Source organism: Macaca mulatta, chromosome 1, assembly GCF_049350105.2.
Source record: "Macaca mulatta isolate MMU2019108-1 chromosome 1, T2T-MMU8v2.0, whole genome shotgun sequence".
NCBI lineage: Eukaryota > Metazoa > Chordata > Mammalia > Primates > Cercopithecidae > Macaca > Macaca mulatta.
This window is the reverse complement of record NC_133406.1, coordinates 62,217,505-62,231,073: the sequence shown is the minus strand read 5'-3', so window position 1 is coordinate 62,231,073 and position 13,569 is coordinate 62,217,505. Positions and strand designations below refer to the sequence as shown.

The 13,569-nt window shown below is 49.1% G+C and overlaps 1 protein-coding gene and 1 long non-coding RNA gene across 7 annotated transcripts in view; one reads left to right on the top strand and one right to left on the bottom strand.

The window, feature by feature from the left end:
* Positions 1-13,569, top strand: part of PIK3C2B (phosphatidylinositol-4-phosphate 3-kinase catalytic subunit type 2 beta) — a 71,535-nt gene that overhangs the window by 9,509 nt on the left and 48,457 nt on the right. The window lies entirely within an intron of this gene.
* The window catches only part of LOC144341270 (uncharacterized), a 30,172-nt gene continuing 29,094 nt past the window's right edge, over positions 12,492-13,569 (bottom strand). The window contains exon 3 of the long non-coding RNA XR_013418144.1: positions 12,492-12,507. This is a non-coding gene — a long non-coding RNA (uncharacterized LOC144341270). The remainder of the gene's footprint in view (positions 12,508-13,569) is intronic.

The following is a 13,569-nucleotide window of genomic DNA, read 5'->3' as shown; positions in this document are numbered from 1 at the left end:
AAAGTGCTGGGATTACAGGGTTGAGCCACCGCGCCCGGCTAGGTTATTTCACTTAATGAAAGTCATCAGAGGCTTGGAAAGGAATGGACCAATTTAAGAGAGATTAGATCAGGAAGGCTGGGGGATTTCCTCTCCTGAAGGATTTTAAGAGTGGGAGAGATAGTTTGGTACAATGGCTTTACCTCTGTAATTCCAGCCACTTGTGAAACTGGAGTGGGAGGATTGCTTGAGACTGGGAGGTCAAGGCTGCAGTGATCCGTGATCACACCACTTCACTCCAACCTGGATGGCAGAGTGAGACCTTGTCTCTTAAAATTAAAAAAAAAAAAAGAGACTGGTTATGGCTCAGCCTGGGAAGAGCACTTGAGAGGAAGTCTAAGGACCTGAACTCCCACTTCTGATCTCACCTCTATCACTGACGAGCTGTATGACTTCACACAATCCCCGTTGCTCATTGGTTCTCTCCTCTACCAAACCGTGGGGTGTGTTTGTTCGCTTTGCTTGTTTATTTATTTTTATGTTTATTTTTTTGAGTGGCCTGGGAGAGTGAAATGTCCTGGGATGGGGGTGTGGAGAGCATAGAGGTGTTCCAGAATAATCACCAACATCAGCTTAAACACTTAATCAAATGTGATGTGCCTGGGTTTCCACAACAGGATGGGAAAAAGACTATGAAGTTTGGGGTCACACACATTTCAGTTTAACTCTTGATTCTATCATTTACAAGTTGTGTGACCTTTGGGCCAATTATTACATCCCTTTCCTGTTTTCTACTTTCCTCTTCCATAAAAGAAGGATAATAACATCCACATTTGAGGATTGTTGTGAGGACTAAATAAGACAGTACCTGGTACAAAATACCAGAGGGGGGAAAAAAGGTATGTTTCCTTCCTTCTATTTCTGTGATGCTCATATGCAGGTAGTCTTCCCTCCTGTCTCCCCACTTCTCTGCCTCCCTTCTCTTTCCCTTTCACCAGCACAAAGTATAATTCCCTCACTCCTGTTGCGACAGTACTAGTTTCACAGACCTTGAAATGGCACCTACACGGGAAAGGTGTTTTGACACAGTTCCTGCAGATTGTTGGCACAGGATGCTTGCACAGTCACACCCTGGCCGCTCATCCAGCCGAAGCAGTCAGTGAATATCTGCTGGCAATGACTTCTGACTGTTGCTACCCTGGGAGACCCTGGGCGAGGGTCACATGGGCAAGGGGCTGGTGGAATGTGAGTGTGCTATACTGTGCCGGGTCATTCACCCTTCTGCTGAGCGTCCCCTTTGCTTAGTGTAGACTTAGGTTCTGTCTTAGGGAGATCTGTCTCCCTTGGGACCTTCCTGTGCAAACTGGGGGATAAGAGATCGGAGAAAGGCATCAGGGCATGTACAAAACAATATCAAAACTAATTGATACGATTCTTTGCTCTGTACTTCTCTGCCTCGCTAAAGTCACTTTATGTTTTCAAAATCTCCATGACCCATAACCACTCCATGCACAGAGATGCAAAAATAGTCAGTTAATGTCTAAGGCAAAAGTGTTGCTCTTGTTCCCCAGGCGACAGGGCCACCATTTTTATCAGTGTGAAACACGGAGTATTAGGGTATTAAGGAGACACTGAGAATAAAAGTAGGGAGATACTGGAAGGCTTGACCAGGGAGGGCTTCTGAAGATCTTTTTTTTTTTTTTTTTTTTTTGAGACAGGGTCTCCCTCTGTCACCCAGGCTGGAGTGCAGTGTCTCAATCATGGCTCAGTTGATCCTCCTATTTCAGCCTCCCAAGTAGCTGGGACTACTGGGACATGCCACTACACCCAGCTAATTTTTGTGTTTTTTGTAAAGGTGGAGTCTCACTGTGTTTCCCAGGCTGGCCTCAAACTTCTGGGCTCAAGCGATCATCCTGCTTCAGCCTCCCAAAATTCTGGGATTGCAGGTGTGAGCCACTGTGCCTGGCCTTTCTGAGGATCTTGAATTCGGATGGAAGCAGAAGAGAGAGAAAGCAGGAGGAAGAGAAAGGCACCCCCAATGGTTACCACCCCCATGGTAACCATGGCTTTGAGGCCCTAAGAGTTAGGTACAAATGGGAAATAGGGGATGGGGAGTCCATACCAGGCTGTATGTGCAGGTGACCAGGGCTAAGGGGAAAGTGCTGCAACATGTCTAGGGTGACCAGGCTGACATGGGCAGTCCTGCTGGGATCCCCTGTGGTCTGGCACCATCAGGACCACTGCCTTCTTCCCATTCCCCCCATCTAGGTATCCTTCCTGTGGTTTGAGGATTCTGGGACACCACAGGCTATCTTGGAGAGTATCTTGTTTCTCAGTTTTTTTTTTTTTTTTTAAGAAGGAGTGCAGTGCAGTGGCACAATTTCGGCTCACTGCAGCCTCTGCTTCCCGGGTTCAAGCAACTCTCCTGCCTCAGCCTCCCAAGTAGCTGGGGTTACAGGCACCTGCCACCACAACCAGCTAATTTTTGTATTTTTGGTGGAAATGGGGTTTCACCATGTTGCCCAGGCTGGTCTCGAACTCCTGACCTCAATCTGCCCGCCTCGGCCTCCCAAAGTGCTGGGATTACAGGCATGAGCCACCACGCCCAGCCTTCAGTTCTCTTTTAAGGCCTTGTACCCTGAGTAGGGTTTCCCCTTTGACCTGGCTAAAGTAGAATCCTTGGTCTCCCCGCTGGGTTCAGTGTCCCTGACTGACCCTGGAGCAGGATATCCTTCTGGCCTGCTACCAGGAAGAATGGAGGCTCCCAGCTTGGGAACTGCATGGCTATAGGCAGAGGACCATGGCCACCTGGATCAACCTGGGCTAAGAATAGCCAAGGCCAAGGGTTGGAGGGGTCATTGCCTTAAAGGGGCAGCATTGTGGGGACTGTACTCTAGAGGGGCAAGAGGTTCCTAGACTCAGGAGCTGAGACCAGGGGGAGGCCATGGACCCATGGGGCCAAACACTAGAGAGCACCCCGTCTTTTCATGGCTCATTCCTCCCTGGGAAAATAGAAGTCTTACCATTTCCAGGGCCTGTCGGGTTGGGCGCTCTCCTCCTCAGACTCTGCTTTTTAATGCAAATGTCCCTGGGAAGGACTAACACCTTGGCCTCTCACACCCCTGTGTAAATGAGTATCAGATGTTTAGGGGTGTTTCATTTTTCTGCTTTTCTCTGGATTGAAAGACTGGAACTGCTTGAAAGCCGGTGTCCCTTTCCTTTCCTACCCTGGTCTGTGGGGACCCCAGGGCTTCTTTACACCTTCCTGATTTAGGGAATGACCAGCCACCCTTGGGGAGCCTGCCAGCAGGCCTGGGGGCATTTGGGAGAGGGCTCTTGTGAAGCTCTTCTGCCTGGGGCTCCTTCCATGGCATTCTCTTTGCCTGGGTGCCCCCAGCCTGCTGGAATGCAGAGAAGGAAGAGCCTGCTTGGGGAAGGGCCGGAGCTGCCCCCTGGTGCTGAGAGGGCCTGTTTTCCTTTTTCTTCTGGGTTTAACCTTTTTTCTCAGACTTCTTTGCCAGTGACACTAAGAATGTGACCTCGGCGCGGTGGCTCACGCCTGTAATCCCAGCACTTTGGGAGGCCCAGGCGGGTGGATCACGAGGTCAGGAGATCGAGACCATCCAGTCTAACATGGTGAAACCCCGTGTCTACTAAAAATACAAAAAATCACGCCACTGCACTCCAGCCTGGGCGACAGAGCGAGACTCCGTCTCCAAAAAAAAGAAAAAAGAGTGTGATCTTATGGGTCTAGGCCAGCTTCCTCTCTTTTCTTCTCCTGGGAGAGCTGGTGAGGGAGTGAGTGAGCAGGAGGTTGTGTGTGGGGGGAGAGTAGGGGGTATGTATGGGGAGGGTGTGAGGGATATGGGATAAGCATGGGAGGTGTGCAGTGTGTATGTAGTGGGGAGACGTAGATATGTGTGTGGGGTGCAGGGGGAAAAGTGTGAGGAGGGGTTGGGGGTTACACACGGTTTGTGTGATCCCTATGGCTTCAGGTCCCTGAGAGTGACTGTAATCTATTAGGGATTGCCTTGATATTTGAAGAGTTAGCATTACCTGAAGATATCCTGCTTTATCATTAGACTCTGAGTCTAGCTTGCTGGTTGAGGAACACCATGATGGCACAGGGATAGTGGGCCGGGCTGTGGGCACGTGGTGAAGAGCCTTCCTATCCCAAGGGAGGAAAGAAGCGTGGCGTGGGGGCTGGTCGGCGCCTTAGCTGGTTCCCATGGATGGCTGGCTCTGCCTTTTTCTGCTTGACTTCCTTTGGCCCTCCTCAGAGCTGAGCAGGTGGCTGTCAGCTGCCGGCAGCCCCCCACCCACACAGCCTGGCCCTGCCCATTGGCTCCTGCACCCAGGCTTACAGGCAGTCACCCCCGTCCTCCCTACAGACAGCACCACCACCTGGGAGCTGCTGGCCCTGCCTCCTCTACTCTTATGTGTGTGATCCTTCTGGGTACTGGGGCTCTGGCATATCTGTGCTGAGTGTATACTTGCAGGGGAGAGCACAAGGCTGGGGCCAAGAGTGTTTCTGAGTATTCCCACCATGCTAGCCTCCCTTCATCGGGTCTACAATCTTTTCGTGACTCTGGAGCAGCTCCAGTGGGAGACACAGTACAAAGCCACTTAGCCTTAGTGGTCCTCCCTCTCATCGGGGACAGAAAGGAGGACCCTGTCATCAAGACGTGAGAGAGCATTTTGGACGTCTGAGAAAGGTGCGACCAGAAAGCACCCTAACAATTATTATAATTGAATGAATTAGAGACACTCGCTCAAAAAGAAAGTGTCAGCCCCCAGGAAGGATGTCTTCCTTCTGGAGGATGGTCTCACTGACATTATTCAGTGCCCTCTGGTCAGTCCGGTGCCTCTGCAGTTACCCCAACATACATCCTCATCCCCTTGCAGTGGGACTGGGCCCTCATTTGAAGCACGCCTCCGCACTGCCTCCTTGCTCCTTGCAGACCCAATTGGGTTAGCCCGGTCCCACCGAGCCCAGTGCAGAGGACTTGGGGAGGCAGCTCCTCTGTCATGGCCTCTCCTGTCCTCTCTCTGATGAGCCCTCCGGCAGAGCAGAGCCTTGTTGGTATGTTGTTTCCTCACTTTGGTGCCCTGGCTGGATGGGAACAGCTGGGACTTGCTCTATGGACTCTGCTGAACAGGCTGGCATCCTCCAGGGACTTTTCCCCACCCACACAGGAACGAATCCTGCAGAACTGGATTCCCAAGGGCATGAGCTAAGGAAGCTGAACTGAGGTTGGAGGTGACAGTGGTGACAATCTGGGCCTTGCAGGAGACCTCAGTTTATAGGAAGCAAATGCTGTGTTGAGGCAAAGCTGAGAAAGGTGGTAGATAGGGAAGGCCAGGCCTAAAGAGAGCTACTGTGTCTTCGTCTCCAACTCCACCCATTTTCTGTGTCCTCTTTCAGAGGAGCTTCTTTTCTACTTCGCAGCATCTACAGTATTTTCAGAGCATTTAGGGTTTCCTAGGTGTTGCTTTTTGGAAATTCTGTGGCTGTTTTTCTGATACAGGATGGGCTGCTGTGAAAGTTGTGTGTAAAGAAGTTCCCTCAGTGGTCTCCTCAGCTGGAAGCCAAGGTTGGTCAGGGGAGGTCATCCTAGGACCTTTCCTGTCCCCCTACCTTTCTCCGGAAGGCCAAGAAAGCTGGAGGAGTCCCTCATAACTACTATGCCCTTAGAGGGAACCTGGGGTGAACTGGATGGGAAGGATTGGTTCTTGGGTGAGGGAAGAGGGGAGGAGGAAGCAGGAAGTAGGAACCAGACAGAGATGTGGCTGCTCTGGCTCCTGGGATGATTCCTGGGTTAGAAATACACATACTGCCAAGGCTTTTCTTCCGTCTTTGCCAGATGTTCCATTCAGTTGATTGCCAGCTTCTGGTCCCTGGCCCTGCAATCAAAATTGCCAGCTCTAGAGGAAGGAAAGTTTTTAGAGGAGCCACAAGCTGCCTCACCTCTTCCATCCTGGTCTCTCCTCATACGCAGAGCCCATAGTCTACAGGGTATGTGGCAGGAGCTATGATCTCCAAGGATTCTATGTGTGTGCATGAGGCCAAATGGTTTCTGAGCTAGAATCGGGGTCTCTGAATTGGAGTCAGCAGTGCATGCAGACCTGATTTTATGTAGCTGTGACCCACAGGCTCCAAGCTCCTGTCCCTCTGCTTGTCTAGGACCCAGAAGGACTTTCACTAAACTCTTTTGTGCACTTTGGCTTCAAATTAATGGAGAGTCCAGGGTATGGTATGCCCAGGGAGTAGAAGGATGGAGAGTAAGTCCTGGTAGGAAATGCCAGACTGTGTGGGGCTGCTTTAGTTTAGCTATAGAGGTCACTAGAGAGGGGATGTATAAGTGGGAAGAAAACACAAACTGTTATTTTCTGTCTTCTCATATTTGAAACTAAATGAGAGGTACTCAGAGGGCACGCACTCTAGAGCAGAGAAATACCTTATTGGTGCATGTGATTCCATAATAGACCTGCCATCAAAGAAGCTTATAGAGCTGTAGACAACCTGTGGGTTTTCCATAAAGAAACAGGGATCAGATGTACATCTGTTGGAGGCTGGGAGCTGGCCTGCTTGACCTTAATACATCTCCCTGCTGGAGGAGTCGGATTCCTGGCAGAGTGTGTTGATGTTCCCTGTTAGAGCCGGGCTGTGGGAGGGGCAGGTGGAGCCAGTGGCACGTGTGTGGAGTGAGATGCAGGGCAGCGTCCCCGGCTGCAAAGCCAGTGGGATTGGGGGTATGGGTGAGTGTGGGTGCTGGAGGATGGACAGAAGTGGAGGTCCTCTCTGAAGAGAAAAACCTGGACACCAAAGGGTTTAAGTCCTTATGGCTTCTGATTCCCTGACCCTACCTGCCCTTAGGGGAGGTGCTGAGGGTCCCTTCCTGGGGAAGTCCTAGAGCTGACTCTCTTCCCTTAGTAACATCTACTGAAAATCAGGATGCCCAAGACTGGGGGCTTGAAACCCTGCATATTCTTCACCACCTTGCTTGAGAGCTTTCTATTTTCCCTGCCCACTGAAGATGGTCCAAGAAATGCAGTACCTTCTTACTTCCTGCTTTACACCCCAAGAGGGGATTGGATTCTTTATGTATGTGTCTGCCACCTTTGCTAGATTGTAAGCTCCCTGGAATTGTGCCATAGTCATCTGAATACTTCTAGTCTTTAGATATGTATGTGCCTGGTATGTAGCTGGTACTCAACACCCATTGGGATCCAATCTATGGCTCAGGGTATGGGGAAGTGATGACCCAGACCCCTCTAGATTCTCCCAGTCCCAAGCAGAACCATTCTGTTAGGGTGCCTTCCAGCAAGACAGCAGGAACCCTCACCACCCACTGGCTCCAGTGGTGGCCCCTGGGCTCCTCCCACTCTGGCACAGGGACTAAACAGAGCCAGCTCCACTGGAGGGAGTGCCCTCTCCTTTCTTTCCACCCTTTGACTCTGAACCATTGTGTCACTCTGTCCTGACCCCATTTCCTCCCTGGCCAGCCCTCAGCCATCTGTGGGCAGCTGTGAGACTGAGTTTGGTGCCTGGTGCAACTCAGACCCTGGCACCGACCTGCTTGGCCATAGGCATATCCTCTTGTTTCATCAGCTGACTGGTGCTTTTTGGGGTGCCTCTACCCAGGTCCTCTTGTCTTCCTGAGAGTTCTGAAACCCTCTTCTGTGGGGTCAAATGTGGCTGCACATTCGAATCACTTTAGGGGCTTTTGAAGCATCCAGCATCCAGGCACTCACCCTACTGAGTCAGAACCTCCAGAGGAGAGGCCGGGAATGTGTATATTTTTAAAGCTTCCCAGATGACAGACAATTGCAGTCACTCAAATGTGCAGTGTGCATTAGATGATATTATTGTTGTCAACGTTAAGTTTTGTGGGTGTGCTCATGGCATTGTGTTTACATAGGAGAATGCCCTTGCTCTCAGAGATTCAGACTGAAGTTTTTAGAGGCAAAGTGTTTCTTACACACACTTTGCAAAGGGCATCTTACTTTCAAATGGTAAAGTAGAACAAGAAAGAGAGCAAATGTGGGGAAATGTTAACAGTTATTGCAGGCAGGTGGTAAAAGAAAACTGGCTGTAACAGACCTTCTGGACGATTTCCATCTGTTTTCTAGGAGGTGGACATTAGGAGAGAACGCAGCCTGAACCACCAAGGTGTATAACTCCAGGAGGCACCATTCACATGGTTTTATTTTTTGTGGTCAGGGGTTGTCATTCACACAGAATACAATGTGTGGGGTGCCCCCTGGAGTTGTGTGACATTGTGGCACTGGCCCCAGCCATCTATCCCTGGATGGGCTGCAGAGTAGCAGAGATGCAGGCCCTGATCTACCCTTCCTCTTTCAAGGGACCGATGTGGCGATTTGTTTTTATACAGAATCCCTAGTAGCCCTTGAAGACTAAGGGAATAGAGCACTCTTTATTTTTATTTTATTTTATTTATTTTATTTGAGACAGGGTCTCTGTCACTCAGACTGGAGTGCGATGGCATGATCATGGCTCACTGTAGCCTCAAACTCCCAGGCTCAAGCAATCCATCCACTTCACCCTTCCAAGTAGCTGGGACTACAGGTGCATGCCACCGCACCCAGCTAATTTTTTCCCCCCAAAGGATGGTCTTGAACCCTGGGCTCAAGCAATCCTCCCACCTCAGCTTCCCAAAGTGTTGGGATTACAGACATGAGCCACCACGCCTGGCCCTAGAGCAATTTCTAATGTAGAACCTGACAGAGAGAGAACCGAATTGGGGAAGGGGGGAGGCAGGAAACATGAAACCCTGATTCCTAAAATACTTTCTGCGTGTCCTCTAGTCCTGGAAAATGAAATCTAGGGCTTGAATTTTTAGAGGAAGCCAGCTCGCTGTGTTTCAAGGTCGTTGGGACTGGTTGCTCCTGCCTTTCCGTCTCTGGAGTTCCCTTGTGTCTGGCTGCTGCTCTCTGAACCTTCACTTCACCTTGGGGGTGGCCCTCCTGGTCCTGTGAGGGATGCTGTTTGTCCTGTTTCCTCACTGCCACCTCTCAGCATCATAGTGAGCTGAGTGCTGAGCCTTTGGGAGGAGCATTGCCAGTGTGGCCCCGGGCGTGAGATCTGTCAGAGAGCTGGGCTTCCTTCCCTGTGTGGCTGAGACAGTCTAGTGGCGGCCTGTCCCAGAGCCAGGAGGATGGTGGTTAGAGATGGGTAGCTCGCCTTTCCTCCGTCTGAATTCCAGTCTGGGAAGAGCTTCAGGAACAGCGCCTGCTTGAATCACCCTGGGATCACCCTTTCCTTCTCTTTCCTGTAACTTTGGAGTCCTCTCAGAGATTTGACCTAAGGAACTGGTACGTTGGAATCAAGGAATCTCAGAGCTGGAAGGCCCTGTGTGTGGTTTTCTTGTCATCCTTGCACCTGTCTTACAGATGCCAATCCAACCTGGTTAGTTCCAAAACCCAGTCCTGTGTTTGAAGGATACTAAGGAGCACACCCGTTACATCCTGACCACCCATCTCCATGTCTGAAAATTCCCCACCTCCCAGAAGGTTCTGCCCTGATGTTCCAGTTCAAGCTCGGTGGAAATGATGGGAATTTGGAACTTGAGGAACATAGTAGGGGTGATAGATCCATAAGCATGTAATTTTGAACAAAATGTCTTAAGCCTGTGTTTGAAATATACATTGGTTGCTATTGGGAGCCAATAGCAACTAGCAATTTGGAACAACTTGAACCAAATCACGGAGGTATCACAGACATGGTCATGAATGGTTGGAGATGAGAGGGAGAGCAGAGCAGGAGAGAGTCTTATGAGAAACCAGAGAGCCTTTGAAGGATCTTAAGCAGGAAGCGAGGTGATGAGATTTACATTTTAGGAAGAGCCCTCAGGATGTTCTGTGAAAAAGCCTTGAAGAGGCCAAGGTTAGTAGGGGGAAGGACTATTAGGAGGCCATTGTATTAGCCCAAATGAGAGAAGATAAGGGCCTGAATTAGGGCAACCACAGTTAGGATAGAAGGAAAGATTAGCTTTGGGAAGTATTAAGGAGGAAAAGGTGGCATGCCTTGGCAATTGGAGAGAGGAGTGAAAGGAAGGGGGACTCTAGGATGACTGCAGGATTTCGGCTTCGGGGACTGGGTGGTGCCATTCACCACAATGGGGAACCAGAAGCAAGGAGCAGATTGTGGGGAGGAAAGAAGATGATAGTTGAGTTTTGGACATTTGGATTTTGAGATATGAGTGGGCATATAAACTTGAAGGAGAGATACATATTTGGATTCATTAACATGTGAGTAGTATGGATAGGAAACAAGAATAGATGAGATTGCCCGAGCAGAGGGGGTAGAGTTAACAGTAAGCTGAGAATAGAATCCTGAGCCAACACCAACATTTCAGGGGTGGACAAAGGAAGAGGAAGACAAAGAAGGAGGAGATGGAGAACAAGAAAAAAATATCTTCGTGAAAGCCAGGGGGAGGGGGTTTAAGGAAGAAGGGAATGGTTTGTAGAGCCAAATACAGCAGCAGTGTCCAGGCAGGTGGAAATGGCTACCGAACTGGGCAGCCCAGGCATTGTTGCAGGAGCAGTTTTAGTGGGATGTAGGGGGCAGACACCAGATTACAGTGAGTTAAAGAGTAAATGGGAAGGGAGAATTTGGAAATATCAGGTGCAGTCCACTCTCTGGAAGCTTGGCTGAGAACGGAAGGATGAACAGAGAGGACAAAAAAGTTAAGGGGAGCCGGGTGCAGTGGCTCACTCCTGTAATCCCAGCACTTTGGGAGGCTGAGGCAGGTGGATCACCTGAGGTTGGGAGTTCGCGACTAGCCTGACCAACATGGAGAAACCCTGTCTCTACTAAAAATACAAAATTAGCTGGACGTGGTGGCGCATGCCTGTAATCCCAGCTACTCAGGAGGCTGAGGTAGGAGAATCACTTGAACTTGAGAGGCAGAGGTTGCAGTGAGCCCAGATCATGCCGTTGTACTCCAGCCTGGGCAGCAAGAGCAAAACTCCATCTTAAAAAAAAAAAAAAAAAAGGTTAAGGGTGAGGTGTTTTAGGGTGTGGGATTTTTCCTTTCTTGTTAAGATTAGATGAGGCATGTTTATGTGCTGAAGAGAAAAACCACGTTAAGGAGAAGAGATTGAAGATACAGGAGAGGGAGGGGAAATCCATGGAGCATTATCCTAGAGATGAAATGGATGGGGCAAGAGCAGAAGAGGGTTGTGCCTCAGCAGGAGGCAGGAATCTGCTTCCCCTGGGCCAAAAGGAAGAAAGTGAAGCTGAGTGCAAGTGTGCATAAGTGAGCGTTGGAAGAGAGGCTGGAAGTTGAAAAAGATTATTTCCAATGGCCTGAATTTTCCTCCTCACAATAGTGCCTGCTAAGGCAAATCTTAATACTCTGCTTGTCCTAGCTCAGCACTGAAAATACACAATCATTCTCTGGATTAACATGCCTAAGCCCAATCCAACTTTGAGCATTTATCTGGTGTCTTCTATCTGTAAGGCACTAGGCCCTCCTTTTCCTGGGACCAGTCTCCCAGCTCCAGGCAGCTAGGTTCTGGATATCTCCATCTGCTTATGCTACTCCTTTGAATTTCAAATAGCAAGACTCCCTTATACCCACTGTGGATAAAAAGTGATCTGTAAGGAGCTGTGGAAAGGCAGAGAAATTAAGTTAACAGTGAACTGCTTTAGATACCCTGAGGCTGGGCTTGGGCTGGTCTCTCCTTGGTGAACTAATTCCTAAGTGCAATAGTTGTCAGATTCACTGAGCCAGAACCCTTCAGACCAGGGTCCTGTGCCTATACCTGACAGATGTACCAGGGTCCTGGGAGGGCACCCCAGGGAAAGGGATAACTTTGTCCTAACTTATTTTGAATCTAAGCAACTTGCCACTCAAGAATCTATCTGAGTCTTTTTCCTATTGATGTTTTCAACATTCTAATCATGAGGAGTAATTTCATGTTTGTTACCTGTTGGGTGAAGCAGTACAAGAGAATGAACATTTTTTGATAATTTTTATGGAACTGTCAACCTTTTGGCTGCTGATGCTAAGAGTCAGAAGTGAGTACTTCACACTGGTCTCCCCCAACCTAATCACAAACACACATTCATAGATTCACAGTTCTCAGGTTGGGCTACACATTAGAATCTCCTGGGGAGTTTTTTAAAAATACCATTACCCTACTGCAGATCAATTAAATCAGAATCTCTTGAGAGTGTTCAGGCTTGAGTACTTTTTTTTTTGAGACGGAGTCTCACTCTGTCACCCAAGCTGGAGTGCAGTGGCCGGATCTCAGCTCACTGCAAGCTCCACCTCCCGGGTTCACGCCATTCTCCTGCCTCAGCCTCCCGAGTAGCTGGGACTACAGGCGTCCACCACCTCGCCCGGCTAGTTTTTTGTATTTTTTTAGTAGAGATGGGGTTTCACCATGTTAGCCAGGATGGTCTCGATCTCCTGACCTTGTGATCCGCCCGTCTCGGCCTCCCAAAGTGCTGGGATTACAGGCTTGAGCCACCGCGCCCGGCCCGAGTACTTTTTTTTTCTTTTAGACAAAGTTTTGCTCTTGTTGCCCAAGCTGGAATGCAATGATGCAATCTCAGCTCACTGCAACCTCTGCCTCCTGGGTTCAAGTGATTCTCCTGCCTCAGCCTCCTGAGTAGCTGGGATTACAGATGGATGCCACCACGCCTGGCTAATTTTTTGTATTTGCATGTTAGCCAGGCTGGTCTCGAACTCCTGACCTCAGGTGATCCGTCTGCCTCAGCCTCCCAAAGTGCTGGGATTATAGGCGTGAGCCACCGCACCCGGCCGGCCTTCAGTACTTTTTAAAAGTTCCCCCAGTGTTGCTAATGTTGCAGCTGGGGTTGAGAACCACTGGGCCAGACTGACCTTGTCATTACCACCATTTGTTGAGTGCTTCTCAACTCTGTTCACATCATGGCTTCTAGAGAAAAGGATACCAGCACTGAAGTAAGTGGAAGCACTGGCCTGGAGATCCTGTGTGGCCTTCTGAGGGCTGCGGGGGGGCGGGGGGCAGGCGGGGAAATCAATATTTTGGCACACCTGTATGAGATCAGGTAGCCGGGTCTCACCTGTTGGCAAGCTTTGTTTTCTTTTATATATTGCTGTATTTGGGGAGGATCCTAGTGCAAGCTGAGTAATTACAAGGTCCGTTTAACAGGGTTCTCTTGTACTTTTCATTTATAGTTTTATTGAGGTGTAATTGACATATAATAAAATATGCATATTGAAAGTGTATAGTTTAATAAGTTTTGACATGTGAGTATACCAATGATGCCATGACCACAATCAAGATAATAAACACCTCCAAAGGTTCTCTTGTGTCCCTTTGTAATCCACCCCTTTTTCCACTCTGTCCCTCAGATACCGCTGATCTGCTGTCATTATAGATCAGTTTGCATTTTCCAGAATTTTATATAAATGGATCTTACATACTCATACTGTTTTTTCTGGCATCTTTTACTCAGCAAAGCTATTTTAAGATTATCCATGTTATTGCCTTTGTCAATAATTCATTCCTTTTTATTGCCAAGTAGTATTCAATTGTATAGACATCACATTTTAAAATATCCATTCACTGTTG